Genomic DNA, 21,834 nt, shown 5'->3' on the forward strand with positions numbered 1-21,834 from the left:
TGTGTTTTGGTCTTTTAGACCGCGAATAAAAGTACTAACCGCGATGGGTTGTACTATGGGGTTTGACGCTGCTTCCGTCGGGAAAGTTCCTGAGGAGACGTGGGCAGCAGCCAGTTTGGTAGCTAACTTTTCTACCTCTTGACCAAATTCCGTTATGGTCTTGTTATTTTTCTGTTTCGTTTGTCGCAATTCAGCTTCCACTGCAATTGGTGTCAACCGAATGGCAAACTTTCGGCGCAATTCTGCAAATGCGCCTTCAATGGTTGCCGCTTCCTCAATTGATCCTCGCGCTGCTCCTGTTAATCGAGAGCGCATAAACCGTAAAAAATCTCCCTCCGGGACATCGGCCTCATGATCCCTTAGGACTGTTACGTCCGAGATCCAGGACTCTAACGTTTCCGCTGATCCGGTAAACTTTTCCACCATTTTGATGGCGAGTCCTAAGTCCAATCGATTTGCCATGGTTTGGCCGAGTTCCACAAACAAGTGGGACAAGTCCAAATCAAGGTTTGTTTTTAAGGAAGGCTTAGTGTCCGTGACACACTTGTTAAGGCTTTCCTTTATGAAGATTTTTAATTCTTTAAGCCTTTTGGCTAATGTTTTTTGATCTTCAAAATTCTATTCCCGGATAATGGATTGCTGGAGCTTATCCTAAATCTTGTTTATCTTAATTTGTGCAGACTCGAGTGATTTTCGAGTTTGCACTTTTTGTAGCAGAAAAATTAATGTTAGCCTAATGGTTTCTTCTTTTTGTAAGAAAGATTCCATTAGGGCACTCTAAGCACTTTTTTTATGAAAGTCTGTGATCTAAATCCAAGTAAATTTATTAAGTGAGATCATTCTACGCAAAAAAAAAATAAAAAGAGAGAAGGAGAGATTGGATTCATCATTTCTTTTTTTTACTGCACTGATATTGATATTATTTCACATAACATAATTTTTATTTTTTTCAAGCACTGATATTGATATTATTTCACATAAAATAAAATAAAAATTCTGAACGATTGCTCGGCAAATCCTTATACTTGCTGTTTTGCCGACGGCAGTTGAGCTACTCCCGTTGCGACGAACTCGGGTGGGCACTCGTACATCGCTGCCGCTGCTTGTTCCCGCTGGCAGAGCTCCTGCTGCTGCTGCTGTTCCTGCTGGCCGAACTGGTTGCTTTACTCCGTGTAGGATAACCAGTTGTTGTCTGGAGCGACGGCATCTGGTTTTCCACTGCCGCACCAGCAGCTAGGTTGAACAATGAGTCCACTATCTTAAATTGTGCATCAACCTCTTCCTTGATGATCTTATTTCGCTTTTTCAGTTTATCTCTAATGTCCACAAGTTGTGAAAAACACAGTGAAAAAAGTAGGTCATTCGCCAACCTTGCCATTTTGAATTCTTTTCGTCTGTTGATCACTGGCACTTCATATTTTCTTCGTTTGTTGATCACTGGCACTGGCACTGTTTCCTCTGTTCGTTGTTATTTTTCATTGCTAAACAGCGTTCAAGTTAGCAAGAGAACGCGCTGCACGCACCGCTTCTCTTTTTTGCCATGCCACAATTTTTTTCAGCACCGCGAAGCCCATACTACTGGCGACCAAAACCACAATCAGGAGCAATTGATTTTCTTCATGATAGGTAGTGTGCTGCTCCACATTGTTAATAATTTCCACTTGCGGGTCGCCAAAAGGTACCTAACCTATCCCAACGCTTTTGTCTTTTGCTCTTGTTTAGAAGTGTGTACAAATCAGATCGTTTTTTTTTTCTTGAATCAAAATAGTGTACTGTACGCCGCCGAGCGGAACGGATTGGCGCATATGATGTGATAAGTTAAAGTCGACACGAGGTGGATTGCTTGCTAGTCTAAGTCCGAATGTTTTATTAACGCCAAATTAAGTTCGCCTTCCTTATTACATTGCCCCGCGCCGTGGCAGCGGTATTGCTGACCGTGTGTTTTAACATAGGTCGGGAGCGAGCTGCGGGTAGGCACGCAAGGTGGAAGGGAAGTGCTGCTGATGGTGACGATATTGGTTGTAGCGTTGGAGTCGATGATGACGTAGCGCGTTTTGTAACTGATATAAAGTAAATAAGAAAGCAATGTTTAACTTTATCAACTATATTATGTAACTAGATTGATTAATTAAACTGAAGTTACCACTACCGCGACCTAACACGTAATAACACTGACCTACAAAACATGACAAAATGCGCCAGGCCATTCGGTCCGTCTTCAGCTGTAGAGATTCATTTTCTCTTCGTCTCTCGAGATTCAACACCAGTAGATGTCTCATGCTGAGATTGACCACTGTGTCGCGTGGAACGCTATCTTGACTCCATCCAGTGGGATTTTCAATCGGTCACCGGATAGAACTTGTGGTCTATTGAGGTATGTCTCATGATTGACGATCACATCACAAATTTTGAAAGTGGTGAGAAACGAACCTGAGATTTTCCTTTCTGTCTTTTCGTTTAAAATTTTTACTTTTGCTAAAGTTATGCTATCTATTATTTGTTCTAATTTGTCTGATAAAAATTTGAGGTTCATGAGAATATTAGTTAAAAGTTAATCTGAACTTTTAATATTTACGAGGTTTATGGCTTCTTTCGTTTTTAGTACGAATTCTTTGATTTGTAAATGGAGGTCTCTGTTTACTTTATTTTGAACATAATTATTGTTTGTCATAGCATTAATTGAATAATTTACCTTTAATTAAAATTCTATCGGTGTAATCAACGTTAGTTAATCGCATATTACAAACCACATCCCATCTTTCAAAATAATTACATGATGCTGAGTCAAAATCTGTGAATCATCTCTAAAATTGATTTTCAACGTCTCATGTCTCATTTTGAATTTATTTGGAATTTGACGTGCATTTTTATTGCGTCGACAATTTAAAAGTATTATTTTCAGTATTCGCTTTATAAAATTTACAATTACAGAACTTAGGCCAGCACGGCTGTTTGATAAAACACTTTATGCACTTAATTGCACATTATATCGAGGTGGCACCGATATCTGATGACGCTGTTGTGAACAACACCAAGAACTCAGCATATTTTTTGATAATTGCGGCGTAGAGTGTTAAAGGTAAAATCTGTATGACTTTAAATTGTCCCTTTTCTAGGTGTGATCTGTTACAATTGCATCCGGGGGTCCAAATGGAATAAAATAAGTTACGGATGCTCCATGTTTTTTACACCACATTTAAAGTTTTTCTTGGTGTTCGTTTTTTAGGAATTATTGTAATTTTTGATTATGTAATCCTGCATTACATCTTACTATCTATTACTTGTTTGTAATTCTGAATTACAAAAATCTGAATGGTGTAACTCAGTAACTTGTGATTATTTTTACTCAATTTATTTTGTGCTACTACTTTTCACACTCAACTTGTTGAACAATTCTGATAATTATAATTTTGAATAAGGTTCTGCACCGCCCAGCCGAGCGGTTGTGGAATTGTGATATTTCACAATACTTAGGCACTGGTCACTCAAAATCTTTTCACTTACTTTATTGACAATGAGGTTGTCTACTAAGTCTTCCTTCGATCACTTTTATAGATGTAAGCTGCTATTTTTGTTCCTTCCGTTCCTCTGCACCAGACCAGGGTTGAAACCAGACCCCGAATACCGTATTGATTCTGCTATGCTGCTGAATTCAAACGGCTAAGTCCGGCTGGAGTGGGGACTCTGCTGCTGGTGGCTGCTGAAGACTGCTGATGGCTGCTGGTGGGTCTGGCTGGTCTGGGCTTCCTTAGAGGATCTGGACTTGAGCTGCTACTGGAACTGTCTTTCCTCAAGAAATATTTCGACTTTTATAGTCAGTTTTCCAAACTTTGTTCTAACAAAAATGGTCAGTTTCGATGAAGAGCATCGATGAACCTCATGAACTTTTTTATGCTGACCTCTGTGGTTTTGTCTGGCTGTCCGCGCGGTTGCGTGAGTTCAACTCTAAACTGTAATGTCATGAGTTTAAGCCCTTTTGCAAAAGACTTGATTTACGACATTAGAATGTCGAGATTGCTTTAATCTACACAGTTTTAAAATGAGTTTCATAATGCGGAAGCCGTGTTTCTACCTGAATTTACATGTCCATGAATATAATTATGCCACTCCCTCAATTTTCCCCTGCGCTATAACATCGCCCCGTTGAAATCGAAAGCTTAATCAATTCTTTAATTGCCTAATATTTGGCGATATTCTATAAAGGGCTTTTCGAGGTGGCGTATGACTCATGATCAGTTGCACGAGCTTAATTATTTTGTCGTTCTACCGTGACCTCATAAGTCGGGGAGCAGAATTTGGTGCTAGGTTATTAATGCTTGCGTCAGCGCATGGAAAAACTGGAGTGGTTCGGGGCGAGGGTCGTTGCAGTTCTTTTTTTTCACAAACACACTCACACTAGAATTTTGAATTTTTGTTTAACATTTCGAATTTGATTCATTGATTTTTTTAACATCCTTGTTTGAATGATTTCAAATTTTTGTCACGCACAAACACACTAAACTAATAAATTTTGAATGGAATTTCGGAATTCGTGATGAAATTCACGTCGTGCAGTGCTCCTGAACTCAGATCCGAGTTTTTCGCAAGTTAAGATTTTTGGAAGGTTTTAGGTTTTTTTTTTTAAAAAGGTGTTCACACTTTCGCAAGACAATCTATAGACTGATTTATTCAATGCTAAAATAAAGTACTCGAGGTTCCTCGTGTTGGCCGTTCTGCTGATGGTGCATCTCGAGATTAACGAACCTGAGATTTTCCGTTCTGGGTTTCCACAAACCATGGCGAATCCGTATGGAATGAATTTCTGTTTATTTTAATTTTTTTAAATTATTATTTGTCAAAGCAATAATTGAAGAATTTATCAATCTTAAATCGTCAGCATCTGGGCTTCCTCCTATTGTTTTCCAGAAGGTGCCTAACCCATCCCGACGCTGTTGTCTACTGTTATGCAATGTATGCTGAAATTTATCAGTTTGTTTGTTATAATTAGGGGGTTGTTGTTTAGGGATATCAGCCGCACTGTCAGTTTTTTCTCCTTTGAGTTTTTTAAGTAAAAGGTCACCAAAAAGATCTTCTCTTCTGTTTCCTGTCAGTTTTCTACAATCCTAGGTCTTATAACGTTAGTTACGAATGCTGTTCGTTTTTGTAATCCAGTATTACACTTCTTCTGAGATCGAATTTGAGATTGATTGTAATTTTGAATTATGTAATCCTGCATTACATTATTTGTAATTCTAAATTACAAAAATCTGATTGGTCTAATTCTGTAATTTGTGATTACATATCCAGAAAACATTTCTGCACTGCAATTTTTCACATTCGACTTGTTTAATTTTGAATAAGGTTCTGCCTTTTCACAAACACACTCACACTTAACTAATTAAATTAAGAATGGAATTTTGGATTTTCAAAATTTGATCACTTTTCACCTCGTCAGCAGGTGATGAAGTCTACGTCGTGCAGTGCTCCTGAATTCAGATCCGAGTTTTTCGCAAGTTAAGATTTTCGGAAGGTTTTAGGTTTTTTTTAATAAAAAAGGTGTTCACACTTTCGCAAGACAATCTATAGACTGTGTAGATACTGGTTCTAGCCAGGACCTTCGTTCCGAGGAGTCGTTTGGGTGTGAGATTATACTTTTCGGATTTATAACACTTCACTTTACTCACTCAACCTTTTATTGATGCACAAATACAATTACAATTTCAAGGATCTACTGTTCAAGGATCTACTACCACGATTTAAGGATCAGAAAATAGCCTACTGAATAACCGAATAACTCAATAACTGAATAACTGAATAATGGAGTCCTTTCGATCACTATTTATACTAAGGTCGAGATTAGCATTCCATCCCCACTCCTTTGTACTAAAATATCGGTTCTCTCAATAATTGGAGGGGAAGTGACCTTGGTTCCGGTCAAAAACCGCGAGCGCGTGGACATTCCAAAGGTATCGGAAATTTCCACTACTAAGTGTGATCTTTGGACTTTTCCCACGATCAAGTTAGTGGAAATTTCCATTGTTGTTTTTCACCTTTGGACCCGGGCGCTGAACTTAGATGTCGCTTGGAATCGTTTGTAGGGTGTGCCGGGTGTCTTCTCCTGTAGAGTAGAAAACTGAGTTTTCAACTGTAGATATTCAATTTCTCTTCGTCTCTCGAGATTCAACTTGTAATCTGTAACTTTTAAATCTGTGGGAAAAGGAATCAATATTTATACAACTTAACGAATTAATTGTTCAGGATATTTTTTTTTTAACTTTAAGTCTCGGACTGAAAGTCCGCTCGCGTTTAAGCTTCAAAACTGAGTGATTTATTGAAATGAATTAATGTCGTGCAATTAATGTAATGTCTAAAAGTCCCTACACAGGCAAGTTGACGATTTGCTGAAATGGTGTTCGTTGATGTTGCGTGTCGGGTGACACTGTGCTGACCTAGGCGTCTCGGAGTGTCTCCAATGTCGCTGCTAACTGCTGTTTTGGTCGGTTAAGCTCCTCAAGTTGACCAAATATTGCTGGTCCAGGTTGTTCCATAACTTGCCTATTCTAATCAATAAATCATCTTCAGCATATGGAGAGTTTGTTTGTTGAGAAATTTAATTTTACGAAAATTTCATCCGTAATTTTTATTATGATGACTGAGTTTTTTGATAAAAATTCCAAAGGTCATATTTTTCTTGAATTTGTAAATGATCAAGTCTCAATAGATTTTCTAGTTCTTGATAAGAGACTGAATTGTTAGAATCAGTAATGGTGTTCATATTGATAATTTCAACTGTTTTTTGGAATAATTGGAATAATTTTTTGATAGTTTTGTTCAAGTAAATGTGGATGTTTCGCATCCAAAATTGATAGCAAATGCTTTTATCTGCTTTGCTCTTTAAAGTATCCGTGTTTTCGATTCTTATATATTTTGGTATTACGTCACCGTTCGCTCTGGATACTGGAATCTTAATTAATTTGACTGAATTTTCCGTAATTTTTTAGGTTTAGTTTAACGGCTTTTTTTCTGACAAAATACGCTTTACGTGTATGAAATCAATTAGGGCTTCTAAGTCAACCAATGCATTGGTTGACTAGGATCCAAAAAAACCCGTAAAAAAATTGGTGAAATTTAAAAAGATTAAAAGGATCATCATTATATATTTCGAAGATATCCTAGGGTGCTTTTTGATTTGTAACAAATGTTCGGGTTATGTTTTCAATTTGAATTATTTCACATTTTTTTCCGATGAGTGAGATTTATTAGAACTGGATTTCTTTTTTTAATATTATTTGAGACTTTACACCACTGTGCATTCGGCTCTTCAGGTGGATAGAAGGAGGGGAAAAGTTACAGAGTTTTAAATCACTTGTCTGGCTATACGATATTTGTTACCATGATTTTTGTTTTCTGTTAATTTTCCGGAATATTCTGGATCTGGTTTACTGCTGATCACCTATTTGCTTGACTTGCTCCTCTTTACTCTGGTCGTGTCCCATGATGGTCACTTCTGCTGGATGTTGTCCTTATTTCTGTTGAGAGTTCTCCTCCTCGGATAGCTATGGTCCTCTTCTATTGACAGTATGACTTTGAATGATATGATGTATGAGTTATGAGGGGGTCCCGAGAAGCGGGCCATGTTGGCTACTTCCCGGGCTCGTGGGGAGGTTCGGATGATTGACTTCAGCACTGCACACTGGTTGAAGGATGAAACTTGACTAATTTATTATTGCAGAAAGAATACTTCGTATGACGAGTTTGCAAGTGTTGGTGCAATACGGCCAGGGGTGCCAGGCCATAACTTATGTAGTTATCGAACCATTTATAGTTGAATCGGAATCGGTCTTTTTTCTTTAATTTTAATTTTTGTATTTTTTAATCCGGCTGAAACTTTTTTGGTGCCTTCGGTATGCCCAAAGAAGCCATTTTGCATCATTAGTTCGTTCATTTAATTTTCCATACAAATTTGGCAGCTGTTCATACAAAAATGATAAGTGAAAATTCAAAAATCTGTATCTTTTGAAGGAATTTTTTAATCGATTTGGTGTCTTCGGCAAAGTTGTCGGAATGGATAAGGACTACACTGAAGAAAAATTATAAACGGATTTTTTTTTTGCTGATTTTTAATTTCACTTTTTTACACTAAAACTTGATTTGCAAAAAGACACTATTTTTTCTATTTTCTGATTTGTTTTAGAGGACCTTTCAGAAATTTCCAGAATGGGCAAAAAATCTTTGACCGAGTTATGATATTTTGAATCAATACTGATTTTAAAAAAAAATCTAAATATTGGTCGCAAAAATTTTCAACTTCATTTTTCGATGTAAAATCGAATTTGAAATCAAAAAGTACTTTAGTGAAATTTTGGTAAAGTGCACCGTTTACAAGTTATAGCCATTTTTAGGTAACTTTTTTAAAAATAGTCGCAGTTTTTCATTTTTTTAATTAGTGCCCATGTTAGCCCACCTGTGAAAAAAATATGTTTGAAAAGCTGAGAAAATTCTTATTGTTTTGCTTTATTGAACTTTGTTGATACGTCCCTTAGTCGCTGAGATATTGCCATGCAAAGGTTTAAAAACAGGATAATTGATGTTTTCTAACGCCGATATCTCAGCAACTAATGGTCCGATTTTCAATGTTAAAATATGAAACATTCGTGAAATTTTTCGATCTTTTCTAAAACAATATTTTCAATTCAATCAAGACTAACATTTCAAAAGGGCGTAATATTGAATGTTTGGCCCTTTTGAAATGTAAGTCTTGATTTAAAATTTTGAAAATATTTTTTTCAAAAGTGCGCAAACATGGGCACTTATTCTAAAAAAAGAATAACTGCGACTATGTTGAAAAAAGTTTAAAAAAAATGGCTTTAACTTGAAAACGGAGCACTTTATCAAAATTTCACTAAAGTACTTTTCGATTGCTAATTCGAATTTACATCAAAAAAAAATTGCGACCAATATTTCGATTTTTTGAATAAAATAGTATTGATTCAAAAAATCATTACTCGGTCAAAAATTTATTGCCCATCCTGGAAATTTCTGAAAAGTTGGCATTTGATGTCCTCTAGAACATATCAAAAAATAAAAAAAATAAAAAAAGTGTTTTTAAGCAAATTAAGTTTTAGAGACAAAAAGTGAAATTAAAAATCACCAAATTTTTTTTACCGTGTATTATTTTTTTCATTGTAGTCCATATCCATACCTACAACTTTGCCGAAGACACCAAATCGATCAAAAAAAATTTCTTCAAAGGATACAGATTTTTGAATTTTCATACATCATTTTTGTATGGACAGCTGCCAAATTTGTATGGAAAATTATATGGACAAACTAATGATGCAAAATGGCTTCTTTGGGCAAACCGAAGGCACCAAAAAAGTTTCAGCCGGATTAAAACATACAAAAATTAAAATTAAAGAAAAAAGACCGATTCCGTAGAGAATTGCTCTGCTGCTTTTTTCCTTTCCTCTTTTTCCAGGTTTTTCGCTTTTATTGTATTATCCAGGTCTATTTGTAAATCTTACCTTTGATTCAAGTTCTTGAATTTAGTTCTTCAATTGTTTTTTCATATGTTTTTTTATCATCTGGTGAGAGTGATTTTTGGCAAGCGTCAGCGTATCCGCTTTTGGATATTTTTTTCTACTAAGATCTTTGCATCTTCAAATGTAATATTTTTGTCCACCTTCAGCTTGATAATCTTTGTTTCTTTAATTTTTGCTGGGCATTCACGGTCTAATGTGTGGTGTGGTGTTTTCTTTTATTTTTTTGCACTTTTCAGTAGCATGCCCGAAGGCTAGGCAGTTAAAGCACCTGAACGGTTTGGGGTAATATGTCCTAGTCTTGATTAAATTGAACGCTATTTTAATTTCAGTTAAAGGATTAGGTGAGCTGTGGGCATCACCTTTCCTTCTACCTTTTTGTTGAACCGCTTGACCTTTTCTATCGTTGCGTATGTTTTTTTTTGGGTTCATGTAAGATCTCCTCGTCATTTAAGCCTTGAGCTCAAAGGAAGAGATGATATTTTTCGAGTAGTTCCTATAGTTTAAATTTTCTTCGAGTCATTTCAGTTTAAGAAGGCTACAAGCCTGCTTCTCGGTTTTACATTCGATGTGGTAACACCCATCTTTCTGAAGTCTGAGACTTGTCAGTTCCCCGACGTGGTCGCTAAGATGCTTCCCGATGATAAACGGTGAAACATCATTCATAGATAGATCATCGTTATTTTCCTGGCCCATTCGCCTTATTACGAGAATCTTCCCTCTCTGCGGGGGCTCCATCGAGAAGGGGCCACCCTCGATTCGTTTCCGCTTGATGATTCGACTTCATCTTCTCCTGCTTTTAGTTTATTGTTGTTAAAAATAACGTCTTGTCTTTACAGAAGGTTCCACCGGGAAAGATTTAAACTTTTCAGAAAATGTTCTATTTTGTTGCTTATGTTGCATGTGTGTCCTGGAATGTTTTGAATTATGTTTGCTGGGGCACCCATGGCCGTTTGTTCATGGAATCATTTTAAAAAGTTTGTTATATCGTCGTTTGAAAAAGAAATTCGGTTGTCTATTGAAAGGGGTAAAGGGGGACTCGTGCACGACAGAGGTGTAATGTGCAATTTTAAAGACGATCTTGTATTTTGGCCGACTCATAAAATGAATATAGTCCTCGGTTGAGTCTTCTCCAGAGCGGACTGTGTCATCATCTGTTTCTGCTGGATCGGAAATCCTCTGATCCGTGGTCTGAAATTGGTAAGATATCCTTACTTTTCAATCATACTATATTGGGTTTCGCCCTTTGTTAAAGTCCTGTCAGCAAAGGCGATTGGTCATTCTACTTGGGCTTGGATCTGTGAAAGAACTGCACCTAAAGCAAAATTACTCGCGTCCGTGGTCAAAATAAAAACAAAAGCTAAGATTTGATCTGAGGCAATGATTTTTTTCAGATCCTCGAAGGCTAATCTGTAATTTTCGTCTTAAATGTCAACTGTTTTGGTTCAATTTATGCAAATATGTTCGCATTGGTTTAGTAATCATTCACCAGTCTTCAATAAATCTACGGTTATAATCAGACAGGCCAATACATTGTTTTATTCCTTTTTGGTTTTCTGGTAATTTACAGTCCATTTTTTTTTAAATTTTGCTTCGATCTGACTTTTTGCCATCCCATGTAATTTAATGACCGAGGAATTCAGTTTCTCTCTTCATGAACTCACTTTTATCCAATTGGATTTCCAAGTTATAGTCTTCTAACCTTTGTAAAACCTTACTTAGATTTTCTATGTGGTCTCTCCGATTTTTTGTCCAACAATTATGATGTCGTCTAAATACACAAATCAAATTGTGCCGATAAATTCTCCCAAAATGTTGTTCTTACTCTTTGCAAATTAAATTCGAAATGACTCAGTGCAGTTGAAAATGTTGTTTTTGATTTATTCATTTTCCGGAACCATCTCGATTTGATGAAGTCCAGATTTGAGATCTAAGGTGGTAAAGTAAACCGATTTCCCTAGTCTATCAAAGTTTTCTTCTATTTGTGGTAAGGAGAACTTATCGTTAATAGTTTTTTTCTGTTTAGTTTACGGTCTATAAGTCTATTACTACACGTACCTTCTTCTTTCCAGAGGCGTCTGTTATTTTGGGTATCTGTATGATTCTGTCTAAGCAGGTTGTTCGTCAGTGGTTTTAATCTGATGTTTTATACCTGATGTAGCTGTTAGTTTTCATTAGTTTGAGGAGTACTCCTTGGTGTTTGAGAATCCATTGTCTGTCGTTTTAATCTCAACAGTGTGGTTCAAAATTTGTTTTGTTGGGAAGTGTTTGTCTAAATTTATTTGAATTTTTTCTATTTTTTTGCTGTAGTCAATTTCGGCTTAAAATTTGCATACAATAATTCTATCGACAAAATCGTGGAATTTTAGTCCATAGTAAGTTTGGGGCTTAAGTTCAAAACCTATCAGATTTTTTTCCCTTTGAGTTTAATTTTATGATCACCAGAAAGGTAGTGTCTCGTGTTTGCTGTCTTTTTGTTTCTAGAATCCCAGGACTAATATTGTTTTAATTAGTGCCTGTAATACAAACTTTTTAGCTTTTTGCTTGTTTTTCTTTTACCCAGCAAAAATTTAAACCGACTCCCTCTTCTTCGGAGTCAGAAGTGTTTTCATCGGGTACCGCATTATTATTGAATTGTATCTGGTTCAAAGTGAGTTTGCTTTTGGTTGATCCAATTTTCATTGGCTCGTTTGCTATACTGTCCAAACTCGATTATCCGAAGCCTCGATTATCAGAAGTTACGATTATCCGTAGGTCTGTATGGGACTTCGAATATTTTTCTGTTCTGCGACCCCATTTTGGTCACATTTTAATGTTTGATTGCCTGTAAAATTAAAATAGTAGTTTATGCAAAAAGAAGAATTTTTTAGCACGAGGCGTACATTTATCCAACGAGGTTCACCGAGTTGGATAAATACGACGAGTGCTGAAAAAATCAAGTTTTGCAACGAGTTGCTTGCAACATTTTTTGCAATTCCGAAAAACGGGTTTTGAATTGAATTTTATGTCAAACATCCATGTGTTAAAAAAATTCACCGTTCAAAACAAAAATATTGAAAAATTTTACTTTTCAACACTAGTGCTGAAAAGCTCAACTTTTCAGCACCCATTTCAGTACTGAAAAGTAGAACTTTCAGCTCTGGTACTGAAAGGTGTTAATTTTCCATTCTGTTAATTTTGACAGAGAAAAGTAGGCCATTTCGTCGCTCGAGAATGACAGGAAAAGTAAGTAGTATTCCGTCGTGAAACAACTTACTTTTTCTGTCATTCTCGAACGACGAAACAGCCTACTTTTTTCTACCAAAAATAACATAATCACATAGTAACCCTTTTCAAAACAAATGCTGAAAAGTTCTACTTGAACCTCGTTGGATAAATGTACGACTCGTGCTGAAAAAATCCTCTATTTGCAACTTGTTGCATAAACTATTTTTTTCAATATTTCATCATCGTCATTTTGGCCACCATCTTGGATTTAAACATTCTAAATCACTTCAGAGTAGTTTAAGGGTCATACTATAACTCAACAATCACAAATCCGAAGTGAAGGAAGATAATCGAGTTTGGACTGTACATCATTACAACATTATCAAAACAAATGTCTTCTCTGTGAAAACTTTAAAAGTTTAACAGGATTTGGTTTCTATCAGATAATTTGAATAATCATTTTTTTAAATGAGTTATCGTCAATAAGGTTATTGCCTGTTATTATGTTTCAAGCATTCTTTTTGCTCAAATTAAAAAAAAAAGTTTAAATACAGCCTGATCCGTTTCAGGAAAAAGAGAGCCGTCACAAAAGTTATATTTAAGCAAAAGATACACTCATCAACATACATAACCAATTTTAAAGTCATCAAGGCATCAATTAAAATTAAATTACCTTAATCAAGGTTAACCTTAACACACGCTTTACATAAACTCACCCTTAATACCAGTTGACGCAAAAGCGCCTTTTTTAGCAGTGTAAGAAAATCAATACAAGAAAGAAAAATGGTTTTAAACTCGCATAGAATTAGATTCTTTTAGATTCCTCGAAGAATAAACGAAAGAAATAAAAGTTACACCTACACAAAACAATAAACCAACAATGTAACCAAACCACACACGTAAAATGATAGAAATATTCGAAAAACGAGAACCTCTAGTGGAAACTGCAAAGCAAATAAAATGTAAAACCACCCGTCACTGTCAGTAGATGATGAAGTTTTAGCAAAGATCTCACCAGAAAGCCAGTAATGAAACAACACAACAGCAACAAACAGAACAAAATGCCTATAATATTGTTACCGAAAAATTGCATATCTTTCAAACTATTAATAACATTAAATTCGTCGCTGATCTGGGCAGCAAAACCTCGGAGCAGACCTCACAGTCAGATCAGTGCTATTCAATTATTACCTTAGTAAAAGGAAGAAGAAGAAAAAAAATTAGAGTAAAGAAATAAACTAAACTAAAAATGATGATGATAACGATGATTCTTAGGGAACAAGTATTGAATACGAAAAACAATATAAAAGCAAACGAATTATTTAGAGCCAGTGTAGCGAGTGATGTTAAACGATTATAATAAAACATTCAATATTTCAAACGTGTTTCTCTTTTTTGTGAAAGTACTCAGATGATGACAGTTCTGTTGAAACATGTTAGCTATTTTTTTTAAATTATAAATTAAGCATCTGTGTTAAACATTTAATCCGCGAAATTTTTTTTTTGAAAAGCTAGCCTAAAATTACTTCCAATTTGAGTTGAACAAAACAACATTTCTATCCACGGTTATACAAATTTAAAAAAAACTGACTTTTAATTTATTATATTTCTGGAAATCTGGTAGTTCAAACAATCCATGTTTGATCAAATGAGACACTGAAAAGATTTAAAAAAAAAAAAAAAAAAAAAAAAAACAATAGACCGCAGAACGGAACAAAGAGTAAATCTTCAGGGAAAATATATTATTGTTGATTCTTCGATATTTTGCAAATTTATGGCAGGAGCAGTAATCATGCCTTGAGCAATTTAATTTTTTAAATTATTTGATTTTTTCAATTACTACTTTTGAACCTCTTTTTAAATTTGGAAGCAAAATGTAACACCAAATGCTTAATAATTCTCAATTCAAGCTTGCGAGTTAAAACATGGTTTAACGGAAACCCTGTTTCAACCAATATACACACAGTTCAAAACATAGAAAAAGGGAGCAATTCTCTACGAAATCGGCCGATTACGATCATTTTTATTTTTTGTATTTTTTTATTTGGCTCAAACTTTGTTAGGGCTTTCACTATGACCAAAGAAGTCATTTTGTGTCATTGGTGCCATATTCGAAAATCTGTAACTTTTGAAGGAATTTTCTCATGATTCAAGAATTAGGTGTCTTCGGAAAAATTCGGAAAACTTGATGACTGTTCAGAAAAAATAGATGCATAATTTTTTTTATGTAATTTAACTTCTTTAACAAAAACAAAATTTTCCAAAATACGTATTTTTTATTTTCGAGATTTTTTTTATATGTTTTAGGGGACAAAATCCCGCAACACTTGAGCCATTGAGAAGTATGGTCAAAAATTCTGCCACCGAGTTTTGATTTTTAATAAAAATAGTGATTTAAGGGAAAAATCTAAATTTCATGCATAAAATGTTTTGACCTTAGTTTTTTTTTGTAATTTTGAACTTGCAATCGAAAAGTTTTTCACAGATTTTTTGATAAAGGGCTCTGTTTTCAAGATAGAGCAACCGAAAGTTTGATTTTCGCGAAATATTTGCAGTTTTTCGATTTTAAAAAATAGTGACCATTTACGAAAATATATTTTTTTTAAAGTTCAGAAAAGTTGCTATAAAGTTGTCTTACATTGAAAATTGGACCTCTAGTTGCTGAGATACAGCGGCTTAAAGAAAGAGAAATAGGAAAATTGAAGCACAGATTCATCCGTTATATTTCTGGTTGATGAAATTTAGAAGATATTTACGTCTGTTTGTCTGTGATTGGAAATTTCTAAGTCTAACCCAAACAACCATCCATTTTCTAATGTCGATATCTCAGCAACTAATGGTCCGATCTTCAATGTTAAAATATGAAACATTCGTGAAATTTTCCAATCTTTTTGTAAACAATATTAAAAAAAAGAATTGAGACTAACATTTCAAACTGGTGTAATATTGAATGTTTGGCCCTTTTGAAAAGTTAGTCTAGATTATTTTTTTTGAAAAAATTGTTTTCGAAAAGATCTGAAAATTTCACGAATGTTTTACTCATTCATTCACTCACTCACTATTCACTCACTGATCATTATTTATAAAAATCGGAAAACTGAAAATATTTCACTGAAATCAAACTTATCAAAAAATGTGTAAAGTACTTTTCGATGGAAAATTTAAATTTACATAAAAAATGGAGTCAAAAAATTTAATGCATAAAATTTCGATTTTTTCCCAAAAAACACTCTTTTTCAAAAAATCATAACTCGGCGGCAAAAATATCAAAAAAAACTCGAAAATTAAAAAAAATACGGATTTTGGGAAATTTAGTATTTGCGAAAAAAAAGTTAATTAAAAAAGATCATGTACCTATTTTTTCTGAACAGTCTTCATCACTACCTACAATTTTGCCGAAGACACCAAAATGATCCGAAAATTCCTTGAAAATTTACAGGTTTCCGAAAATTTACGTTCTATTTTTTTTGCTAAAGTTGTATCGAGACTTGTATGGGTGAACCAATGATACAAAATGGCTTCTTTGGTCAGAGTGAAGGCCACCACAAAGTTTGAGCAAAATAAACTCGTAAACAATTAGAGCTTAAAATAATTATTTTCCTTTTTTTTTTTTTGGTTTTTAATATTTTTTTGATCGCTTTATTTTTTTTGAAAAAATAAATGTTTTTTAGTTATTTTGTGCATGCATTTTTAATTATTTTTTTCAATTTTTTTGATTATTGTTTATTTTTAATGTCTTAAGTTTTTAAATCTTAATTTTTTAAATTTTTTTAATATCTTTACACAGTTTTCTTTTTTTTTTTGTTTTTTATATTTTTCCGTGCTTGATTCGATTTTTCCGTTCAGAATTCCATCTGATGCAGTAGCAACGATAAAATTATCGAGGTTCGAAAACGATAGTTCTATCGTTATCGTCGGAACGATAACGATAATCTATCGTTATCGTTATTCCGATAATTCTATCTGCGATAATTTTATCGACGATAACGGGCGATAACTTATATTTAAAATATTTCTTAAATTGACTAAAACCAACCAAATCATGTTGAATTTTAAAGTTTCCTCTTAGAAATTATTTTTTTGATAATTGGTAAGTTCCAAAGCATAAATACAAAAAAAAAAAATACAAAATATCGTATTTTCTTGGAAATACTCATTTTTTTTTAGTTTGAAACATGGGTATCAAACGATTCGAAATTTTGCATGCATTTTCCCTGTTTTCGAATTTTTTGAATGAAATATTTAAATTTTCACAAAATACCGTATTATCTCGAGCATACTCAAATTTTTCTAATTCGCAATATGGATATCAAACGATTCGAAATTTTGCATGCATTTTAACTGTTTTAAATTTGAGTATTTTCGAGAAAATACGATATTTTGTGAACATTTTAGTATTTCATTCAAAAACTCTAAAACAGTGAAAATGCATGCAAAATTTCGAATCGTTTGTTACCCATATTGCGAATTAGAAAAAAATAAGAACTTTCAAAAAAATACGGTATTTTGTGATTTGTTTAGTATTTTTACTTTGAAACTTATTATCAAAAAATATTTACTATGAGGAAGCTTGAAAATTCAACATGATTTGGTTGGTTTTAGTCAATTTAAGAAATATATTAAATACAAGCCTAACCCGACAAACTTCGTCTTGACTTTTTTTGTTTCTTGACGTTTTTAGATTGTTTGATTTTTCAGCCTCCTGTGATCAAAATTTGATTTTATGTAACATTTCCCATACAACCTGCAGATTGTCCGGAATCGGTTCCAGAGTAGCCTGATTCGCATTCGAACAAAACCATCGAATTTTTTTTTTCCGTTGTCGTCGATAGAATTTTCGGAATAACGATAGATTATCGTTATCGTCCCGACGATAATTCTATCGAAATCCCGAAGAACTGAAAGCAAGTTTTCTGCCTCGGTGGGGTTGACGTTGGGTGCAAATTTGATTTGCTTCGATGTTTGCCACCAGCGCTGGAGATGCACTAACGAGCGGAGGTAGCTCTCGATTTGAACACTGTTTTGAAGGAGTAAACAAAAGTGGTAAGAGATCTTTAGGTACAGCATGCAAGTTAGGATTTTCTTTTCAGCTCAATTTATAAAGAACAAAAACGCCACAATTATTATCATTTTTCACAACTAACATTGAGTGTGTGTGTCTTTTCACGATTTTATTTAGCAATTATTTCCAATATTATTGATGTTCGCAGTCACGCACACGCGCCTCATGCGTGCGGTGTGAGTTTGAGTTGTTTGCTTCTTTTTTCTCGAAAATGCTTCGATTCAATTGATATTGATATCATTTTAGTTTTTGCCTGCTTGCTTGCTTGTATAATAAAGTAACTGAATAATAAATGCAACGATTGGGTTCTACTGCTTTCTTTCATTTTAGTTTATTTTTTCTAAATTTAAGTTTTTTTCCTAATTTCTAGCGATTGATTTTTTGCGTATCTTTTTTCATTTTTCAAGTGTTTTGCGCTGGGGGGAAAAATAGTTAAAGCCATGAAATTTTTGCGTGTTTCATCATCGTGTGTGTTTCGTTTTTTTTAAAGTTCTTCTGTTTTGGTCACTTAATAATCTGTACAGAGCGAATAAAATAAAATAGTTTGATACGAAAAAAGTTTGTTTTTGTTTTTTGGAAGAACAAATTAGACTAAAAGTAGTTTTAAACTAAGAATAGGAGGAAGGACGAAATACTTAAGTTTTCTTTTCATTTTTATTCATTTAGGAAGGAATAATTAACTAGAGTTCATTTTCGTTTAGCTCGAAACTGGAAATCAAATAACAATTTCTTAAATGACTACACATAATTTAAGACTAATTTAAGAATGAGTGCTGGAATGGAAGATGCCAAAGTAGAAATAGATTAACACTAAATAAAGTAAGGATGAAATTAAGGGAAGAACGAGATTAATTTACATTAGGAATGGGTGTGTGCATTTTTTTTTGTTTAGCTGACGAATTCAAGCTTGAAAGTTTTTTTTTTCCAATATTTTGTTTTTCATAACTGGAAGTCGCAGAGAAAATAATTTATCAAAAAAAAAATCACCTTACAAACTAGATAAAAAGGTACTCATATTGTTTACGCTTAGCAGTTAGGTTTATCTGTGTGTGTGTGTCTGTGTGAGTGTTCTCTTTTGTAAAAGTAATCATCAAGTAGGCCTTGGCGCTGCGCCCCCAAATCTCTCCTCAGCGACGGTGGCGCCGCCACCCACTTTGATCAGTTCGTCTTCAGTTTAGACTAATTTCTAACTGCTTGCTTTGATGCGTTTTTTTTTCATTTCATCAAAAATCAAAGATCATTCTTTTCGCTAACTTTCTGGTTTCCGCCTGGCTTTACACAACTATAATGCTAACTATTCCGACACCGAAAAAAGTGATTGCACAAAAAACCCCGATATACTTTGATTTGTGTGTGTGTGTTTTTGCGATTATTGTTCTCTCCTTCTGCTTGCTTGCTTTTTTAATTATCAACATTTATCATACTAATTGTTGAGTTAAGTTTTGCACGAGGGAGCGCCAAAGAGCAACGCAGCAAAGTGCGCATTTGAGTAACGTTGCGTGGACGTTGCTCTTTGGGCTCCGATCTCCTCCTCCTTTCAACCGTGAGTTAAGGAACGCGATTTTACTTTAACCTCTACTCAGACTTCATTTTTTTTGTTTGTTCCTTCTGCTGTATTTATGAATGGTTAGGATCTGATTGTCTGTGATTACATTAAAAAAAAAGTTGTGGAAGGTAGGGAAAGTTGCTGAGGGAAAAATGCTTCTGGAAAAGGTTGAAACAAAGTGTTTTAAAGATGTTTGACATGTTTTCAAAATGATTTAAATTATTCAGAGATTTTTAAGTGATTAATCAGCTTTGTGTAAACAATAACTCCAACATGAATTTGCTAAAATTAACAGCTTTTATAGCTTCAATTTGTCATGTTATTTTTTATTCACAAATCGGTGAAAACTCGAAATAAATTAATTTCGAAAACCTTAGAATTATTTTTTTAAGTTTGTTGTCTATTTCTTCCTCCTCTTAGATTCAAAAATGTTTGTCGTTTAAACATTCTTTCACTCAACCCACTTCAACGAATCATCTTAGCGGTCAACTTCACGTAGTAGGCCTGGCCGTTTAAAGAAAAAACGATGTCGGAAGACATCACCCCAACATTTTCCAGGATGCTTCCGAAAGGTTGCCATGTTCTTGAGTTAGATTCAATTATATTAGATTGTGCGTAACTAATCTAAAAGCCGTTGGCCGGCTATGAAATTAAAAAAAATATATACTTAAACAAAAATTGTTTCAAGTGTCAAAATAAAAAAAGGTCAATGTCTATGTTTTCTTAAGGCAGAATTTTAGTTATTTTAAAGCATGAAATTGAAAAATAAATTCAAAACAAATTTTCTAAAGTCGAATTAATTGAATTTTTATTAATTTTTGTCTGCAAAAATTTATATCCTGAAACAGATATTATTTTTTATAAAATAATTTTAGCAAAACTAGTTTTTGAAAAAATAGAAAAATTAAGAGCCATGTTTTCTAAACTTCTGCTTATAAACCATGTTTGGAGAACATTAAAAACTTTTTTTTAAGTAAAGGTTGCCAAACCCTTCTTTTTTTTAAACAGTAAAGAATATTACACATTTTATATATTTTTCTAGAAATTTTGAGATTGTGAAATTGGGAAAAACATATTATTAAAACATTTTTGCTATTGAAATTGAAATTTTAAAATTTAATACTTTTCTGAAATAGCAAAAATGTTTTAATCTTCGAATTTAGAAGGTTCAATAAACTAAATTTTATTTTTATTTATTTTTATTGCTTTTAAGGTCTTTTGGAAAACTAAAGGATAATCAAAACATACAAAAAGCAAAACTAAAAAAAATGATTTGACAATTACATTTTCATTAAAAAAAAACTCCAAACATGTTTCGACAATTTTTTTTTATTTTCATAATAGGAAAAAATGGGAATATTTTGCGAATACAATTTTATATTTTTTTCAAATTGAACAAGAACACAGATTTATACAAATAATCATATAAATTAATTTTTCATTTTCAAAATCAAGTTGTTTGGGTGAAATTGGGTACATTTTAAAAAGCTACTTTTTGTTTTAGTAAGAGTTTCAGTTTTTTGACGATTCAATTGAATTACATCATTTTTATTTTTGATCGGAAATGTCGATTTCAGAAAAATTTTAATCTTTTTTTTTAATCGGAGACATGATTTTTTTTTAGTTTGTTCAATTAATTCAAGCAAAAAGAGTGTTGTTTATGATGCTTTGCAAATCTTGGTTTTCTTCAAACAGATTTTTTTTTCTAAATTTTAGAACATGTTTAATGTTAGCGGAAGCTTTGAATAATTTCCAACAAAATATGAGTAAAATTTAAAAAGAAGAATTAAAAGAAACTAAAATCTAAAACTTGAGTTTAGCTTCCCAAATTTTAATAAGTTTTTAATACATCAACAAAATTAGATTGTTTTTAAAGAACTCGGTAAAGTTTACCGAATTTTCAACTGCTGAACAGTTCGGTAAACTTAAAATTACCGAATTCGGTAAAAACTTACAAAATTTCGGTAATGAAGTTCATTATTGTTCGTCGTACAAACGAAATTCGGTAAAATTTTGTCCATTTTGACAGGTGTTTTACCGATTTTTCAACTACCGAAGTCGGAAAAATCTAAGTGTGAAAGGATTGACTTCAATTGTTTACGGTGACATTATTATTCCAAATTTGAACAAAGATTAAAAAATTAATAGTTTTAAAAACTCATAAAAAAAACTTTTCTTTTTCATGTATTTTTTTTTTTATTTGAACCTTCAATCTACTTTCAGAATTTTTTAAAAAGTATTTCAAGGGAGCGTTCTTTTATTACGTAACGCAAATGATGTGATTTCAAAGAAATCTCGGCGCAAGGACAATGCCATCGCGTAATACCCGGAATTATTATAAAATGTTTCGACTTAAACCAAGTCTGAAACAAATTATACTTTTCCATAATTTCACTACCGGCCAGCGGGTTTTAAATTGGAAGCATGCATGTAAGACTAAAATTTAACTAATTTGGGGTTTCTAGAAGAAAATTAAAAAAAAAACGAAAAAAATATTTTCG

The sequence above is a fragment of the Culex pipiens genome, chromosome 1, assembly GCF_016801865.2.
Source record: "Culex pipiens pallens isolate TS chromosome 1, TS_CPP_V2, whole genome shotgun sequence".
Taxonomy (NCBI): domain Eukaryota; kingdom Metazoa; phylum Arthropoda; class Insecta; order Diptera; family Culicidae; genus Culex; species Culex pipiens.